Source organism: Zalophus californianus, chromosome 2 (assembly GCF_009762305.2).
Source record: "Zalophus californianus isolate mZalCal1 chromosome 2, mZalCal1.pri.v2, whole genome shotgun sequence".
Taxonomy (NCBI): Eukaryota; Metazoa; Chordata; class Mammalia; order Carnivora; family Otariidae; genus Zalophus; species Zalophus californianus.
The window spans coordinates 128706204-128719029 of NC_045596.1; positions in this window are offsets into that span (position 1 = coordinate 128706204).

Below are 12826 nucleotides of genomic sequence, written 5' to 3' on the forward strand. Positions count from 1 at the left end.
TCCCCGTGCTGTACTTCTCATCTCCATGACTTATTTATTTTATAACTGGGAGTTTGTACCTCTTACTCCCTTTTACTGACTTTATCCATCCCCCCTACCCACCTCTGCTCTGGCAACCACCAGTTTATTGTCTGTATTTAGGAGCCTATTTTTTGTTTGTTCATTTGTTTTGTTTTTGAAATTCCACATACAAGTGAAATCATATGGTTTTTGCCTTTTTTCTAACTTATTTCACTAAGAATAATACCCTCTAGGGAGGTGGGGGGATGGGTTAGCCTGGTGATGGATATTAAAGAGGGCATGTATTGAATGGAGCACTGGGTGTTATACGCAAACAATGAATCATGGAACACTACATCAAAAACTAATGATGTAATGTATGGTGATTAACATAACATAATAAAATTAAAAAAACAAACAAGAAATATACTGAATTTGGTAAGCAAATAAGTATATATTAATATATTGAAATTAGCATAACACAATCAAAAAGAAAATTTGATTTATTTGAGAGAGACGTGTGCACACATGAGAAGGGGGAGGGTCAGGGGGAGAAGTAGACTCCCTGCTGAGCAGGGAGCCCAATGCGGGACTCGATCCTGGCACTCCAGGATCATGACCTGAGCCAAAGGCAGTTGCTTAACCAGCTGAGCCACCCAGGCACCCCCAAAAAAGAAGAAAATTTAAAGGTGTAATTCTAATACCCAGATATAATCATCGCAGTATCTTTTATGTTTTTACTGTTGGTGAATGTGTTTCTCAAAAACAAACAATTTTATAATTTTAAATTATAATTTAAACTATAATTAATTATAAATATATAATTTAAGTGATAATTATAAAGCGAATCATAATTTGCTTCCTGCATGAATAGTGTATCAGGAACATCTGGAATATCTTTCCATGTCAGTAAATGTGCATCTTCAGTACACTGCTCTCAACCATTTTTTTACTCCAACACAATTGAGGGATTAAACACGGTCTTGATAGTGATATTCAGTGTCAACTTTTTTTTTTTAAGGGGTGAAGAAATAGGATGCAGAGGAGGAAACAAAGATGGTCAGTTATGTAAAAAAAAAAGTGGCAAATAATAATCTGCGACATCACTTTTAATGATTGTATAAGTTATAATGTTTTAAAAACAAAACAAAAAAAAAGAGTAATACCCTCTAGGTCTATCCATGTTATTGCAAATGGCAAGATTTCATTCTTTATGGTTGAGTAATATTTCATGGTGTATATATACATCTATGCATTTATCCATCAGTGGACACTTGGGTTGCTTCCATATTTTGGCTGTTATAAATAATGCTGCAGTAAACAGGACTGTGTATAACTTTTCAGATTAGTGTTTCATTTTGGGGGGGTAAATACCCAGTAATGGAATTCCTGGCTCATATGATATTTCTATTTTTTTTTAGAGTTTTATTTATTTAAGTAATCTGTATACCCAACATGGAGCTTGAACTCACAACCCTGAGATCAAGAGTTGCATGTTCTTTAAAAAAAAAAAAAAAAAAGCCTCATGCTCTTCTGACTGAGCCAGCCAGGTGCCCCTGATATTTTTATTTTTAAATTTTGAGGAAGCTCCATACTGTTTTCCACAGTGGCTGCACCAATCTACATTCCCATCAACAGTGCACAAAGGGGTCCCTTTTCTCCACATCCTTGCCAACATTTTTTTATTTCTTGTCTTTTTGATATTAGCCCTTTTGATTGGTATGAGGTGATATTTAATTGTGCTTTTGGTTTGCATTTCTTCTGATGATCAGTGATGTTGGGCATCTTTTCATGTGTCTGCTGGCCATCAGTATATCCTTTTTAGAAAAATGTTCAGGTCCTCTGCCCATTTTTTAATTGGAGTATTTGGGTTTTTTTGGTGTTGAGTCATATAAGTTCTTTACACATTTGGATATTAACCCTTTATCAGATATATCATTTGCAAATATCTTCTCCCATTCAGTAGCTTGCTTTTTTGTTTTGATGATGGTTTCCTTTTCTGTGCTACAGCTTTGTGTTTTGGTGTATCCCCAATAATTTATTTTTGCTTTTATTTCTCCTGCTTGAGGATACATACCCATAAATATGTTGCTAAGGCTAATATTCAAGAGATTACTGCCTATGTTTTCTTTTAGGAATTTTATAGTTTCAGGTCTCACATTTAGGCCTTTAATCCATTTTGGTTTATTTTTGTGTATGCTATAAGAAAGTGATTCAGTTTCATTCCTTTGCTGGTAGCTGTCCGTTTTTCCCTATACCACTTACTAAGGAGACTATCTTTTCCCTGTTGTCTAGTCTTGCCTCCTTGGTCATAAATTAATGGACTATACAAGCATGGGTTTATTTCTGATTTTCCTGTCTTGTTCCATTTATCTATGTGTTTATATTTTTGTGCCAGTACCTTACTATTTTGATTACCATAGCTTTGTGGTATATCTTGAAATCTGAGATGACTATACCTCCAGCTTTATTCTTTCTCAAGATCGCTTTGGCTAGTTAAGGTCTCTTGTGGTTCCATACAGATTTTAGGATTATTTATTCTAGTTTTGTGAAAAATGCTCTTGGTATTTTGATAGGGATTGCATTGTATCTGAAGATTGCTTTGGGTAGTATGGATATTTTAACAATATTAGTTCTCCCAATCTATGAGCATGGTATATTTTTCTATTTGTATCATCTTCAACTTCTTTCATCAGTGTTTTATAGTTTTCAGAGTATAGGTCTTTCACCTCCTTGGTTAAATTTATTCCTAGATATTCTATTCTTTTTGGTATAATTGTAAATGGGATTGTTTTCTTAATTTCTTTTTCTGCTACTTCATTATTCATAGAAATGCAACAGATTTCTGTGTATTTTGTATCTTGCAATTTTACTGAATTCATTTATTCTTAAAGGTTTTTGGTGTTTTCTATATGTAGTATCATGTCATCTGCAAATAGTGACAGTTGTACTTCATCTTTGGATGCCTTTTATTTATTTCTCTTGCAGCTAGGACTTCTAAAACCGTGTTGAATAAAATTGGTGACAGTAGACATCCTCGTCTTACTCCTGATTTTAGAGGAAAAGCTTTTGTTTTTTCACCATTGAGTATGATGTTAGCTGTGGGTTTTTCCTACATGGCCTTTATTCTACTGAGATATGTTCCTTCTTTTTTTTTTAAGATTTTATTTATTTATTTGATAGAGAGATAGCGAGAGAGGGAATAGAAGCAGGGGGAGTGGGAGAGGGAGAAGCAGGCTTCCCGCTGAGCATGGGAGCCTGATGCGGAAAGGTCCCAGGACCCTGGGATAATGACCTAAGCTGAAGGCAGATGCTTAAGGACTAAGCTACCCAGGCACCCAGCAAGATGTTCCTTCTAAAACCACTTCGTTGAGAGTTTTTATCATGAATGGATGTTTTATTTTGTCAAATGCTTTTTCTGCATCTGTTGAGATGGTCATATGGTTTTTATCCTTTCTTTTGTTAATGTGAGGTATCACATTGATTGATTTGCAAATGTTGAACCACCCTTGCATCCCAGGAGTAAATTCCACCTGATCTTGGTGATTGATAGTTTAATTTGGTTTGCTAATTAGCTAATTGCTGATATTTTGTTCAGGATTTTTGCATGTGTTCATCAGGAATATTGTCCTGCAGTTTTGGTTTGATTTGGTTTGGTTTGGTTTTGGTTTTGTATTGCCTTTGGTTTTGGTATCAAGGTAATTCTGGCCTTGTAGAATGAATTTGGAAGGGTTGCTTCCTCTTCTATTTTTTGGAATAGTCTGAGAAGAGTAGGTATTAACTCTTATTTAAATGTTTGGTAGAATTCACCTGTGAGGCCATCTGATCCAGGACTTTTGTTCGTTGGGAGTTTTTGATTACCGGTTCACTTTCTTTACAAATAATTGGTCTGTTCAAATTTTCTATTTCTTCTTGATTCATTTCTGGAAGATTGTACGTTTCTAGGAATTTATCCATTTTTTTCTAGGTTGTCCAATTTATTGGCATATAATTTTTCATAATATTCTCTTATAATTCTTGGTGTCAGTTGTTATATCTCCTCCTTCATTTCTGATTATGTTTGAGTCCTCTCTTTTTTTCTTGATGAGTCTGGCTAAAGGCTTATCCATTTTGTTTATGTTTGCAAAGAACCAGCTCTTAGTTTCATTGATTCTTTTCTTTTTCTTAGTTTTAAGTTTCATGTATTTCTGCTCCAATCTTTATTATTTCCTTTATTCTACTAATTTTGGACTTTGTTCTTTTTCTGGTTCCTTTAGGTGTAAGGTTAGATTTCTCCAGATATTTCTTATTTCTTGAGGTAGGTCTGTTCACTATAAACTTTCCTTTTAGAACTGCTTTAGTTGTGTCTCAAAGATTTTGTATTGTGTTTTTGTTTTCATTTGTCTCCATGTATTTTTTGTCTCTTTGATTTCTTTGGTGACCCATTGGTTATCTTGTCTGTAGCGTTGTTTAGCCTCCACGTGTTTGTGGGTTTTTTCTAGTTTTTTTCTTGTAATTGATTTTTAGTTCCATACAGTTGTGGTCAGAAAAGATGCTTGATATAATTTCAGTCTTCTTAAATTTATTGAGACTTGTTTTATGGCCTAAGATGTGATCTCTCCTGGAGAATGTTTCATGTGCATTTGAAAAAAATGTGTATTCTGCTGTTTTAGGGTGGAATGTTCTGTATATATTTGTTAGGTTCATGAGGTCTTACCTGTCATTCAAAGCCATTGTTTCCTTGTTGATTTTCTATCTGGATAATCTATCCATTGACGTAAATTGGATGTTAAAGTCACCTACTATTATTGTAATACTGTCAGTTTCTCCCTTTATGTCTGTTAATATTTAAAGTCTATTTTGTCTGATAAAAGTACTTCTACCCTCGCTCTTTGTTTTTGGATTTTTTGTTTTGTTTTGTTTTTGCCTTCCTTTGCAGGGAGTATCTTTTTCCATCATTTCACTTTCAGTCTGTATGTATATTTAGATGTGAAATGAGTCTCTTGTAGGCAGCATATATGAGGGTCTTGTTTTTTTATCCATTTAGTCACCCTATGTCTTTTGATTAGAACATTTAGTCCGTTTATATTTAAATAATAGGTGTGTACTCTGCCATTTTGTTCATTGTTTTCTGGTTGTTGTAGTTTTTCTCTGTCCTTTCTTCTCTTGCTCTTTCCCTTGTGGTGTGATGGCTTTCTTCAGTGTAATGCTTAGTTTCCCCTCTCTTTATTTTGTGAGTATGTATTACAGGTTTTTGATTTGTAATTACCATTAGGTTCATAGATAACATCCTATATGTATAGTAGTCTATATTAAGTTGATGGTCACTGTAATAGAATTACATTCTAAAAGCACTAAATTTTTATTCCCTCTATGTGTTTTATGTATATGATGTCATAGTTCACATATTTTTATTTTGTGTATCCCTTGACTAATTTTGGTAGATATAATTTATTTTTCTACTTTTGTATTTTAACCTCCATACTGGCTTTAGAAGTAATTAATCTACTACTTTTACTATATGTTTGCTTTTAACTATAAAACTTTTTCTTTTCATAATTTTCTTCTAGTTATGGTCTTTTCTTTTCACTTAAAGAATTCCCTTTAACATTTTTTAAAAAGGTTTATTTATTTATTTTGAGAGAGAACACGCATGAATGCAGGGGTGGGGAGCAAAGGGAAAGGATCTCAAGCAGACTCCCTACTGAGCGCTGAACTCAACTTGGAGCTTGATCCCATAACCCTGAGCCCACGACCTGAGCTTAAATCAAGAGCTGGACACTTAATTGAGCCACCACGGCATCCCCCCTTTAATTAAGTTTCTTATAAGGCCCATTTAGTGGCCATGAACTCCTTTAACTTTTGTCTGTAAGACTATCTCTCCTTCAATTCTGTATGATAACCTTGATAGGTAGAATATACTTTGGTTGTAGATTTTTTTCCTTTTGTCAGTTTGAATATATCATGCCACTCCCTTCTGGCCTGAAATTTTTGCTGAAAAATCAGTTGATAGCCTTATGGGATTTCCTTTGTATGTAACTGTTTTCTTTTTTTCTTGCTGCTTTTAGGATACTCTATCATTATTTTTTGCCATTTTAATTATTACATGTCTTGTGTCCTTGAATTCAACTCGTTAGGTGCTCTCTGTGCTTCCTAGACCTAGATGTCTGTTGCCTTCCCCAGATTAGGGGAGTTAGTTTAGCTATTAGGGATAGCTAATTTAGCTAATTAGGGATTAGTTTAGCTATTATTTCTTCAACTACATTTTCTGCCCCCTTCTCTCTCTCTCATCTCCTTCTCCCTATCGTGCAAATGTTATGATGCTTGATCACATCCTTAACGTATTCTCATTTTTTATTATTCTTTTTTCTTTTTGCTCTTCAGCTTGACTGCTTTCTAATACCCTGTCTTCCAGATCACTGGTCTATTCTGCATCCTCTAATCTGCTGTTGATTCCCTCTACTATATTTTTCATTTCAGTTATTGTATTCTTCAGCTCTTAGTAGTTTTTAAAAATATTTCCTTTCTCTTTGTTGAAGTTCTTAAGTGTGCTCTTAGGTATTTTATCCTTTTTGTTGTCATTGTAAATGGAGTCTTCTCTTCCATCTTATGTTCTAACTGGTTATTATGTATCCAAAGGCTATTGGTTTTGCATATTACAGTTGGTCCTTAAACAACACAGGAGTTACGGATGCCAACCCCCACACAGTCAAAAATCCACATATAACTTTGGACTCTGCAAAAACTTAACTACTAATAGCCTCCTTTTGCCTCGAAAACTTACTGATAACACCAACAGTTGATTAACACATTTTATATGCCATACGTATTATATACAGCATCCTTACAATAAAGTAAGCTGGAGAAAAGAAAATGTCACTAAGAATATCATAAAGAAGTGAAAACACATTTACAGTACTGTATTTGTTGAAAAACATCCACATATAAGGGGACCTGTGCAGGTCAAACCTGTGTTATCAAGGGTCAGCTGTAATTTTACGTCCTGCTATCTTGCTTCTTTTTTTGAATTTGTTTGTAATTCTCTGAAGTTTACCAGGTATCCTATCATACCATCTTCAAATAGACATAGTTTTGATTCTTCTTTTCTAATTCTTATGCTTCTACTTCTTTTCTCTTATCTAATTGCAATGGCTAATACCATTCATAAAACTGTGGTGGAGACAGAGGACATCTTTTTTTTGTTGTTTCTGACCTTAGTAGGAATGCCATTTGTATTTCTGCATTAATTAAAACGCTGGCTTTTTATAATTTTTGTAGTATATAATTTATAATGTTAAGTATTTGTCTAGTCCTATTTTCTCAAATACTTGTATAAGGAAAGGTTGTTGAATTTGTCAAAGGCTTTTTCCCCTTCTATGGAGATAAGTATATGATGTTTCTCTTTAAGATCATTGAAAAGGTGAATGATATTAATACATTTTTTAAGGCTCAACCATCCTGGCATAAAACCTACTTGGTTATGGTGAATTATTTTCTTTTTTTTTTAAGATTTCATTTATTTATTTGACAGAGAGAGATACAATGAGAGAGGGAACACAAGCAGGGGGAGTGGGAGAGGGAGAAGCAGGCTTCCCGCTGAGCAGGGAGCCCAAAGTGGGGCTCGATCCCAGGACCATGGGATCATGACCTGAGCCAAAGGCAGACGCTTAACTGAGCCACCCAGGCACCCCAAACTATTTTCTTAATGTGATTTTAAAATCTATTTGCTAACATTTTATTTAAAATTTTTGTATCAGTATTTATGTGATACTGATCTATAATTTTTTCTTTATGTGCTATCTTTGCAGATTTGGATATCAATGTTTACTTGCTTCTTTAAAAAGATGTGGATGTTTTCTTTCATTCTGTTTTCTCTGAAACAATTTATGTTTGTAACATTGGGACTCTGGTCTCGAAAGATAGTTAATTATAATTTTTTAAAAAGATTTATTTATTTATTTTAGAGAGAGTGTGCACGTGAGTGGGGAGAGGGACAGAGGGAGAAATTTTCAAGGAGATTCTCCATGAGTGTGGAGCCTGACGCAGGACTCCAACCCACAACCTATGAGATCATGACCTGAGCCAAAACCAAGAGTCAGACGCTCAACCGACTGAACCACCCAGGTGCCCCTAGTCAATTATAATTTTAAATGAGCAAAAACAAAAATTAGATCATTCTGTACATAGAGATCAACAGTATTTTGTTTTTCATTTAAAAGGTTGTGTTGAAGTGTGTTTTCAAAAAGTTTGTTTTACTTGCCATGTAGTATTTATTAAGATATACTGAAATTGACAGACATTTGGTCTATTTTCAGTTTTATGCTATTTCCAACAATATTTTCAAAAAACATTTCCAAGAATATCTATTTGCACATTTGTGGGAGTTTTGACGATGAATTCCTTGACCAATAAATAAATAAATAAAATTAAGAAAGAAAGAAAAGAAAAAAGTCCCTATTCATGAGGAACTGATCCTCTAAAAAGAATGAAAAATATAAGAGCTGAATTTTATAGAAGAGGAAGGGTAATGGCTTTGCGGACTTTTTAAACTGCTTTTTCCATGAGTTTTTAGAAAGGAACTCTACGTAATTTTTTATTAAATGGATCTGTATAAAATGAGCTGGGAATCTATTATGAAAAACAGATTTGTAAAAAATACCGCCTTTTAGCTGGAACCTATTAATAAAAAGAAAATTTGTAATTATTGTTCACATGTCTTTAGGTTAAAGATTGGCTTTCAGAAGGTAAAGCCTAAATGTTTTCTAAACAACATCTCTAAAATATAACTTACCAATTTGGAGACTGGATTTGCTGCAGAAAGGGTGAGTTATTTTGCAAGCCTGAACTTGGAAGGCATCGTGTTTCTCATAACATTTTGAAAAGTCACTATGGGAACTTTTTACACATTTAAATTGAACAGATGTGTAATTTTTTTCTGTCCAGTTGTGGTTGTTACCATGTTTAAGTAAATGTGCTTCTTGCTTACATGGGTTTCCTGTGTTATGTGAGCTCTGGGGAGCCACACCTGACTGAGTTTAACTTGCTTAGCAATTTCCATCCGAACCGATTTGGTTTGATTCTTAGGTCAACTGGAACAAATATTTTGCCCTTAAGTCCTCTAATAAAATCAGTTTGTTATGGGATTGAAGTGGCCTGTTTGTTGGTTTGCTTATTTGTTTGTGTTTAACAGATAAAAATGTACTTTCTAACAATTCCCTTAGTGGATCCAGAAAGATAACTTCTTTTTTGGAACAGTGTCAGCATTTGGCAATAGCACAGCTTCAGGGAATAAAGTACCAGGATATCAAAATTATTTTGCATAACCATAACTGAAAGTGTCTAAGAGGTTGCTTAACTTTTCTCACGTATGAACAGAATAGAAGCAGTGACAGCCACTTTATATTGCAGTGTTATAATAAGATCATTTTAAAAGGAAGGCGGTAATGTTGGAACCAAATATATTTGGAAAGGTTGGACGACCTTCTCTGTACTAGACAAAAGCTCCTGGAGAGCGTGTTGATTTTTCATTTCTATAGGCCCAGAGCACCTCACACAGAATTTGACACAAAAGACTTGCAACTTCATCATCTCCTGCCCCAAACAGATGCTGAGCATTGCTTATCAATGCTTTGACTTGAAGTTGTAATTGGCCTTCATTCCGGAAGGTAGCTCTTCCTCTCAGCCCCTACAACTGTTTCAGACATTTGCCACCCCGACTTCTCTGCTCAACCTCACTTTCCTCGGTTTTCTCTGTTAAAAAAAAAAAGCAAAAGCCAGGGCACCTGGGTGGCTCAGTCATTAAGCGTCTGCCTTCGGCTCAGGTCATGGTCCTGAGGTCCTGGGATCGAATCCTGCATCAGGCTCCCTGCTCCGTGGGAAGCCTGCTTCTCCCTCTTCTACTCCCCCTGCTTGTGTTCCCTCTCTTGCTGTGTCTCTCTCTGTCAAATATATAAATAAAATCTTAAAAAAAAAAAATTTAAATTTGAGCCCTTCAGGCATACTTTCAGCTCTCTGACTGTCCTACATCCAGTTATTTTCACACCCGAACTTCCTGTGTAGACCATCCTCTCTGCTGTTGCCCATGATCCAGCTCCTTCCTGGTGGTTCAGAGACTTTGCTTCATTTTTCCTCTTCCCCTCCTCTCCGAATCTCTTCCCTCTTTTTCGCCACAGCCTGATCTTTCCTGACTCATCTCTCCAGGGTTTCATCAAACTGTATTACTGGAGAGAATCAAATACCATTCCTTCTCCTTATATTCTGATGCCCTAGGATTTAGCTAAGTTGTTCAAGGCATTTCTTGAACATATCATTCACATTCATTCAACATACCTTTTCTCCACCCATTTAATCATTTGAATATTTATTTTAAGAACTCTTATTTGCCAGGCATTATTTTAGATGACGGTATAAAGATAAATGAGTCCTATAGTCTGTTTGCCTCAGAGAATTCTAATTGAGTGAGGTAAACACATAAACAGGCAATTATAAAGCTATGAAGAAAGCCAAGGAGAGGAGCGTACATGGTGTTAAGGTAACACTGAAAAGGAGCATCCACCTCACCAACCTAAACCCACACTTTCTGGATTTAGATCCATACATACAAAGTTGACTCTGAGTCCACCTCTAGATATCACTGTCCCTATTCTGGATCCCAATTCTCGATATTTGTTTGATAAATCCACACCAGGAAATAGCATTATATTTTAATAAGTAAACATAATCATTTTAAATAATAAGAATATATCTGTGTAAATACATGTAATTGCTTCTCAAAATTTACAGGTCATATGCTACCTTTTAACATAGTCATATATATATATATATATATATATATATATATATTTGCTTGTATACACACAAAAATATCTGAAAGAATTCACAGGAAACTTGTGGTTAATTCTGTGAGAGGTAGAGATTTTTTTCTCTGTTCCTTTTTATAAATTTGAACTATATATTACTTGTTCAAAAAGTTAAATTATAACAGAAATCCTAGAAGTCTCCACAGTCTGGCCTCGACTTTTCCAGTCTTATTTTCCACTTAGTAACAGGAAGCAAATCTAGCTAGTTCTGTCTCAATCATTAGTATGCAAACTTTGCTCAGCTGAGCCCCTCATCAAGTATGCCCTCTACCTAAACCCATTTCTCCAAGGTCCAGCCCAAGTCCAGCATCCTTCATAAGCCTTCTGAGACTGCCAGCTCCCAGCGACCTCTCATAAGACTCCATGTAGCGAGTTAAGGTATGTCAGTTCTTGGGGCACCGGTCTTCTATTGCTCTGTGAAGTTAACTAAATGTTCATGTTTGGATGTCTAGCTGTATCCACTAGGTTTCCAGCACACACCTCCTTACATCATCCACATAGAAAGCATTTCATATTTTTTGAACCCATTAATTCAGTCCATTCCTTGGCGGGGGGGGGGGGGGCAGTTACTGCTTTAATTAAACTGTTAAATGGAAAACTAAACAATAAGCTGTTGGAAGTGTTCCCTAAGTCCTTGGACTATGGAATAGTGGATTTGGAGTTAGACAAGCTTGAGTTCAAGTGCTGGCTTCAACTGGATGAATTTAGGAAGTTGTTTAATGTCCCTAAGCCTTTGTGCCCTCTTTCTTAAATGCAGTTAAAACAACTGGCCTCACAGATGTTGAGTCTGGAGAATTACGTGCAATAATGTAGACACAGAAATTAACACTGTGCTAAATAGAAGGTAGTTACATCATTCTGAGTATTTGGGAAGTTCTTGCTAGGAGACAATAAAATACCCCTCAATGCAAATATAATGACAGAGGTCACTGTCACAGGTGCACTGTCTTCCAGTGCCTGGGCTCCACGAGACCTCAGTCTCTCCTTGGAGTCCTTGTTGTTGCTGCCGGTGAAGCCTACTTTCCCCCCACGTTCTCCCTCCCCCGTTTCACACCACCACAAACTCTCAACCAGCCTCTACAATCAGGGCATTCTCCACTCCTTCTAGGACAAGGGAAGATGAGTTATGGGAAATCCCAAGTAGGAAAACAGGAAACATTTTCTTATAAAAAGCATTGTTATATGTGGTAGTTAGGGTCTTTAGTAAAATTACTTATGCGCAAATGGGCTTCTTTGGCCATATCTGGAAATCTAAACCACCCCATCTAAAATTGTTTCTATGGGAAACTATGTTCCACGTGCCTGACAACTGACTTAGAAATGAGCTATTGGAATGCAACTTGTTTGGGGACTGTCTGTAGGTCAACATTCATAACTCCTTGTCAATGAAAAAGGAAATGACATTTATTCTGCTATTACTGAAACACACAGCACATGTGTTTCTATGACTGTTTCTCGAGGACACCAAGTATCTAATGTTATTTTAAATAGCAGCCACATAAACCCATTAGATTGAATTGATATTCTGGGTCTTCATTATATTTAAGTTACTAACTCCAGGAACTCAAATGTGCTTGTTAGGTATCTCTTAGACATTTTTAGAATTTAATATTTTTAAGGAAGGCAGGCAGAGCCTTTCCTTTTGCAGCGCTCCCCTTGTGGTTATATAAGCACTGTGCTGAAGCGAGGCCTCCCTCCCCTTTCCCTCCGGGGAGGCTTCTCTGCCCATGTATGGTAACTGTTCCACAGCAGTTCGTGGGACTCAAGTGAGCAAGTGGAACCCTTATTAGGATCCAAGCTTAAAAGTTAAACAGCCCAGGGACTAAGATTAACAATCTCCTGTGTGTAGAACCTGGTAGATACTGTATGGAGCAACTAAACTGACTTTGGGATAAGGTTGTTTAGGGAAGAAGAGGCATGAATATAACTGATCTATATGAGGTTGCTATTCTAACAAAAACCCAATTTCCTGCCCTGTTTTAAATTCA